Genomic DNA, 7500 nt, shown 5'->3' on the forward strand with positions numbered 1-7500 from the left:
AAAAACAATGTAATTATATGTCTTGTTAGATCAAATAATAACGATGTTTTAGATTCTGACAATAAGAAAAAAAAAAAACATCAACAACAAACAGCAAACAAAAGACGAATCTCCGGCCGGGTAAAACCTGATTGCCGGCCAACATACCTCACCTCACCTGGTGGGCTTTTCCAGAAGTGCGTGACGTCATGAACACACACACACACACACACACACACACACACACACACACACACACAGAGAGAGAGAGAGAGAGAGAGAGAGAGAGAGAGAGAGAGAGAGAGAGAGAGAGAGAGAGAGAGAGAGAGAGAGAGAGAGAGAGAGAGAGAGAGAGAGAGAGAGAGAGAGAGAGAGAGAGAGAGAGAGAGAGAGAGAGAGAGAGAGAGACACACACACACACACACACACACACACACACACACACACACACACACACACACACACACACACAGAGAGAGAGAGAGAGAGAGAGAGAGAGAGAGAGAGAGAGAGAGAGAGAGAGAGAGAGAGACAGGAAAGAAACAATCAGTAAGAGGCCAGATTGTAAAACACTCACACGCTCGAACGCTCACTCTGCTTGCCGTCCTACTAACCCTGTCTGATCCTTTCCTCCTTTTCACTTCACACACTTATAAAAACCAACTCTATGCAGTGGAACTAGGGCGTAAAAATAACATAATCCCGTCACACGCTTTGTTACTTAATATCAACACCCTTTTTCCTGGCCGTCCAGTGTTCAGTATACGACCAGACACCGCGCAGGAGACATGGACCACCAGACCTTCGCAATCTTCCTGTTTTTGTTGGCATCCACAGCAGAGAAGGCAACAGTGGTGGGTTAGTAAATATGTTCATCTGTTTACTTTAGGATTTTGCTTTATTTATTTATTATTTTCTTTCCATGAGGGTAATAAGAGTGTTGTGCAGCTCATCTAGTTCATACATGTTCTGATTCTTCCGTCAAGTGTGTTACGTTATGTGTCCTTGCGCTTTAAAAATGTAGTAATAAGAGATGATATACTGCGCAGATAGTGGTGGTGGTGGTTCAGTGTCTCTTGTTCTCGTCGGTGGTGGGAGGTGAAGCGGTATATGCGAAAACGGATGCACCATAATGGTGTAACACGCGAAAGAGGAAGGAAATGCACTACAATATACAAGTCATCTAATCACTGCAGAACATTTATACATGCATCAAAATAGAAATTCTCTTAAAAGTCTTATATTCGAGCAATAGGGTGTTCAGAGCAAAATGGTGATTAGCAGCCGTATGTTTCCCTGCCCCATCCCCGCCAGACAAACACGCATACATTGGAAGATGAACGATGGCATTCACTTTATGGCAAATTTAAATAAAATGCGTTACATCTATTCAAATAGTTGATACAAACCATCTGTTAAGTACAAGACACTATCGTCAAGGTAGTTAATATTTCATCTATGTTACAAAGCTTCACAGTATAACATGCTTACTCTCACCAGTGGAGAGACAGTGAGATGCGAGGGAGGCGGAACATTTTATTTCAATGCGGTAAAATTAAGATACTATTTCGCGCTCCCGGCTAATGGGTGACCTCTATTGACTAAAATTATACCGTCTGTCCTTATCTCCTGAACGAGAGCACATGCTTGGACGAAACGCCGTGGTACACATACTGTGTGAAAATAAAACAAAAATATATGTACGTGTTGTAAAAGGGAGAAATCAAAATTGCAGTTTCTTTAATCACAAAAATAAGAAGTCAATTATGTCTCTCCAGTGCAGCCTCAGGACCCGCCTAAGCGGAGGTGCTTCTGGCATTTTAACTCTGCTAAGTGGGAGGAACTAAGGCAGTACTATTCTGATTTCCCTTGGGATGATTATTGTTTTCATGTCAGAGATCCTTCTCTTTGTGCCGAGCGCATAACAGAGGTGATTATCTCTGGCATGGAGCTATACATTCCTCATACTTTCTCTAACCCTAAAGCTAAAAAGCCTTGGTTTAACTCTGCTTGTTCTCGTGCTGTCAATGATAGAGAGGCGGCTCACAAACGGTTCCGTAGCCATCCAACTGCTGAAACTCATGCCCTATATATTTCTGCCCGTAATCATGCCAAATCTATTCTCCAACTTACTAAAAACTCTTTCATCAATAGAAAATGTCAAAGTCTTTCCAATTCTAACTCCTCTCGAGATTTCTGGCATCTAGCCAATAATATCTCTAACAACTTTACTTCTTCGTCTTTCCCTCCTTTACTTCATCCAGATGGCTCTACAGCTGTCTCTTCTTTTCTAAAGCTGAACTCTTCGCTCAAACCTTTGCTACCAACTCAACTTTGGATGATTCTGGGCATATTCCTCCTACTCCTCCACCCTCTGACTACTTCATCCCTAAAATTAAAATTCTTTATAAAGACGTTTTCCTGGCCCTCTCTGGCCTTGATTCTCGGAAGGCTTACGGTCCGGATGGAGTCCCTCCTGTTGTTCTCAAAACTGTGCTTCCGAACTCGCTCACTGCCTGGTCAAACTCTTTCATCTGTGTCTCTCTACTTCTATTTATCCTTCTTGCTGGAAGTTTGCTCACATTCAACCTGTCCCTAAAAAGGTGACCACTCCAATCCTTCTAACTACCGCCCTATAGCTTTGATTTCCTGCCTTTCTAAAGCCTTTGAGTCTATCCTTAATAGGAAGATAATGAGGCATCTATCAGCTCACAACCTTCTCTCTGATTGCCAGTATGGTTTCCGTAAAGGCAGATCTACTGGTGATCTTCTTACTTTCCTAACTGAATCTTGGTCATCCTCTTTTAGGGACTTCGGTGAAACCTTTGCTGTCGGCCTTGACATATCGAAAGCCTTCGATAGAGTCTGGCACAAATCTTTAATTTCTAAACTACCCTCCTACGGATTCTATCCTTCTCTCTGTACCTTCATCTCCAGTTTCCTTTCCGATCGTTCTATTGCTGCTGTAGTAGACGGTCACTGTTCTTCCCTAAAACTATCAACAGTGGTGTTCCACAGGGTTCTGTCCTATCACCCACTCTCTTTCTATTATTCATCAATGATCTCCTAAATCTGACTCAATGCCCTATCCACTCCTATGCTGATGATACCACCTGCATTATTCAACAGCGTTCAACAGACGCCCAACCCAACAACAATTAAATGACTCAAGGCGAGATGCTATAGGACGCCTAACTTCTGATCTTTCACTTGTTTCTGATTGGGGCAGAGAAAACCTGGTTTTGTTCAATGCCTCAAAAACTCAATTTCTACAACTATCTACTCGACATAACCTTCCAGACAACTATCCTCTCTTCTTCAATAACACTCAACTTCCCTCTCCTCTACATTAAACACACTCGGTCTATCCTTCACTAAAAATCTAAACTGGAAATTTCACATCTCTACTCTTGCTAAATCAGCTTCCAAGAAGTTAGGTGTCCTATGGCGTCTTCGTCCATTTTTCTCCCTCCCAGCTGCTTGCTCTGTACAAGGGCCTTATCCGCCCGTGTATGGAGTATGGCTCTCATGTCTGGGGGATCCACACACAGCTTTACTAAACAAGGTGGAATCTAAAGCTTTTCGTCTTATCAACTCTTCTCCTCTAACTGACTGTCTTGATTCTTTAAGTCACCGCCGCAATGTTGCATCTTTATCTGTCTTCTACCGCTGTTTTCATGCTGTCTGCTCTTCTGAACTTGCTAACTGCATGCCTTCCCCCCTCCTGCGGCCTCGCTGCACAAGACTCTCTACTTCTTCTCATCCCTATTCTGTCCATCTTCCTAATGCAAGAGTTAACCAGTATCTTCACTCCTTCATTCCCTACACTGGTAAACTCTGGAACTCTCTACCTGTGTCTGTATTTCCACCTGCCTATGACTTAAACTCTTTCAAAAGAGGAGTGTCAAGACACCTCTTACGTTAACTGGACCCTCCTTTTAGATTTTTTGTTTTTCTCTTTCTACTTTCCTCTTAACAGGGCCTGGCAACCAGCAGGATTTTTTTTTTTCCAACTTTGTTTTCCCTTGGCCAGTGCCCTTGTAATGTAAAAACAAAAAAAAAAAAAAAAAAAATATAAGATTTATGGGAGACAAGAAGCTACAATTCTCAAGAGATTTATGGAGAAACATTAAAAGAAAACAAACTATTAGTAAGGGAAATTCCCTGCAGATGATTACAGGAGAGAGCTCACTGCGTCATAAAAAAAATTCCTTCATCGCATTCCAACACCCAGAGTCACCATAACTATCACCCAACTAGCGTTCCTTAACACCACAGGCACAGTGATATTCCCGGACCTTGAACCCTGCACGCTGCACACTGGTGAGCAAGGTCGCTGTCTGCCACTGCTCGAGTGCCCGCCAGTGCTGGAGACGATAAAGGAAAAGCTTCCAGTCTCTTGTGGTTTCGAGGGGTTTACTCAAATCGTGTGTTGCCCCAAGGGTCATGGTAAGATTTTTCACAAACCTTCCTTTACAATGCTTATGTCATTATTGCCTGTCCTTAAACAGAGAGAGAGAGAGAGAGAGAGAGAGAGAGAGAGAGAGAGAGAGAGAGAGAGAGAGAGAGAGAGAGTGTGTGTGTGTGTGTGTTTGTGGCCTCTTTACCTTCTTACCCATGCCTCAAAACGATCTTTCCTTCCACCAGACACCACACCAAACGATAAGGTGGTGGACATTTCCCCTCCGTCAGGATACGACGCACTGGGTAAGTGTAAATGCAGTAGGAAGATTTTATTGAGAAATATCTCTCATTTAATCCTCAAATATATGAACCTTAACCTTCTGCCACGATGATGACTGACCATATTGTCACGATTCCCACACAGACTGCGGGAAAAGTGCGGTCAAAATCATCGAGACTTTTGGACCTAACTTCGGGTTAAGTGCAAGCGACGTCTCCTTGAGTCGAAAGAAGCGAAGTAATCCACCCTTTATGTCAGTGCCACTACCAAAGACGCAGCCCGGTGAGCTTTTACCAGTTGGAGTAGGTCATAACAAGCCTACAGTTGTTGGTGGAGAAAAATCGAGAAGAAACGCTTGGCCATGGATGGTAAGTGATCAACGCTAATGATTTCTATCTACACACACACACACACACACACACACACACACACACACACACACACACACACACACACACACACACAGACACACACACACACACACACACACACACACAACACACACACACACACACACACACACACACACACACACACACACACACACACACACACACACTTCACAAGCCAGAGGACCGGGGTTCGATTCCTCGGCCGGGTGGAGATATTTGGATGTGTCTCCTTTCACGTGTAGCCCCTGTTCACCTAGCAGTGAGTAGGTACGGGAAGTAAATCGAGGAGTTGTGACCTTGTTGTCCCGGTGTGTGGTGTGTGCCTGGTCTCAGGCCTATCCGAAGATCGGAAATAATGAGCTCTGAGCTCGTTCCGTAGGGTAACGTCTGGCTGTCTCGTCAGAGACTGCAGCAGATCAAACAGTGAATTACACACACACACACACACACACACACACACACACACACACACACACACACACACACACACACACACACACACACACACACACACACACACACACACACACACATCAACCTCTCCCTCAACACACGCACACACACATTTTTTTTATAAATTACACAAGACATAGCTGTAATCATTGAATTTTGCAGGCACTGATTGGGAAGCGAGACCCAGCTGGCATCAACTGGTTCTGCGGCGGGGCACTAATTAATGAATACTGGGTCCTCACGGCGCTTCACTGCTTCCACAACAAGTAGGAACTTCACAGTTCTATTCCCGATTAGCACTAACGTGCGTGTTGATATCGAGTTACTATAAATACAAATTATTATTTTGTTCATTGTTCTCACAGCAAGGCCGAGGTAGTGCGTCTTGGCGAGCACGACTATAACAATAATAATGATGGGGCTAACCACGAGGACATTCCAGTGGCGGATAAGATAGAGTATCCTGACTACATTTACCCACAGGGCTACCACGACCTAGCTCTGCTCAGGCTGGAACGCAAAGTCACACTGTAGGTCAGACTCAAATTTCACTGATCTATCTCTTTCTTATTTACATATCTTCTTATTGGTCTATAGTATATGTATACCAATCTGTCTGTTTCTTTGTCTTTTAGTACAAGACGGTCAAGTCTAACAAGATACACACATAATACTTAGATATCTAGGCCATCAAATCTTATCAATTGGAAAATAAACTACATTGTAGTATTAAGGTAAAATTCCAAAGAAAAATACATGCCACTAATCTACATTAATACGCTCAATTAATTTCATGGAACATCTACATATCTTTCTCTCGTAGATTGCAATTATAGCCATAATATTGCATCGTGCTCAGTAATAAAACCACTTCAGGATACCTTACACTCTTCAGTTACAGTATCTATATACAGTATAGCACCTCTAATAACACACTTGAGTTCTTTTAATCAATCACTCTATTCACGTCGCGGATTGCCTTCCTCCGGAATTCACCGAATATAATATAATATTGTTAAGGTGGTAGCTATACTACATTTTCATAACTCACAACATTCGGACTTCCCGAGGACTAATTACTGGCTTCAAGAAAAAAAAAAAAAAAAAACTGCAAAATCATAAGAATTGAAACATTTGTGTTTTAACAGTAAAATTTATATTCAAAACATGTCTTCTACAGACTATATACAAATAATGCAGATGCTTATGAACAATAGATGACTTGAAAGTCGATGGATGTGTTTGCTGAAAATAACAATAACTTTTGTATTTTCGACTCAGAAATTCATCTTACCGGTGTGTCTTCCTTGGGGAAGTAAGATCGACGAGAACATCGTGGGTAGCAAGGCAACAGTGGTGGGTTGGGGCCACACATTATTCGGTTAGTAGGGTTCTACAAATAAATGCGTATGTTGCATTGGTAATGAAGATTACTTGATTCCACCAATGAAGAGTGTGTTTGTGTGTGTGTAAGTGTGTGTGTGTGTGTGTGTGTGTGTGTGTGTGTGTGTGTGTGTGTGTGTGTGTGTGTGTGTGTGTGTGTGTGTGTGTGTGTGTGTGTGTGTGTGTGTGTGTGTGTGTGTGTGTGTGTGTGTGTGTGTGTGTGTGTGTGTGTGTGTGTGTGTGTGTGTGTGTGTGTGTGTGTGTGTGTGTGTGTGTGTGTGTGTGTGTGTGTGTGTGTGTGTGTGTTGAAACGCGTGATAACGAAAAAGTCTTAACATTATAAGGTGAGCATCAACAAATATATAATTACAAATTATGTCTTTTGTTGATGATGTGACTTGCCCCACAGGAGGGTTCTCAAGCTCTACGCTGATGGAGGTGGACGTGCAGGTGTTCCCTACCTCCAGATGCAACAGCAGCTACTCCTCTCTCCCTCCATACCCAGACCAGTGGCCACGCGGCATTGGGGAAGAGACACTGTGTGCCGGGGATGTCGAGGGTGGCAAGGACTCCTGCCAGGTGAGCAGCGCTGTCCCGCATTCGTACTTG

General features: G+C 43.1%; 1 pseudogene; it reads left to right on the top strand.

Annotated features, from left to right (window-relative positions):
* Positions 1 to 517: 517 nt before the first annotated feature.
* The window catches only part of LOC123514803, a 7703-nt pseudogene continuing 720 nt past the window's right edge, over positions 518 to 7500 (top strand).

Source organism: Portunus trituberculatus, chromosome 38 (assembly GCF_017591435.1).
Source record: "Portunus trituberculatus isolate SZX2019 chromosome 38, ASM1759143v1, whole genome shotgun sequence".
Lineage (NCBI taxonomy): Eukaryota > Metazoa > Arthropoda > Malacostraca > Decapoda > Portunidae > Portunus > Portunus trituberculatus.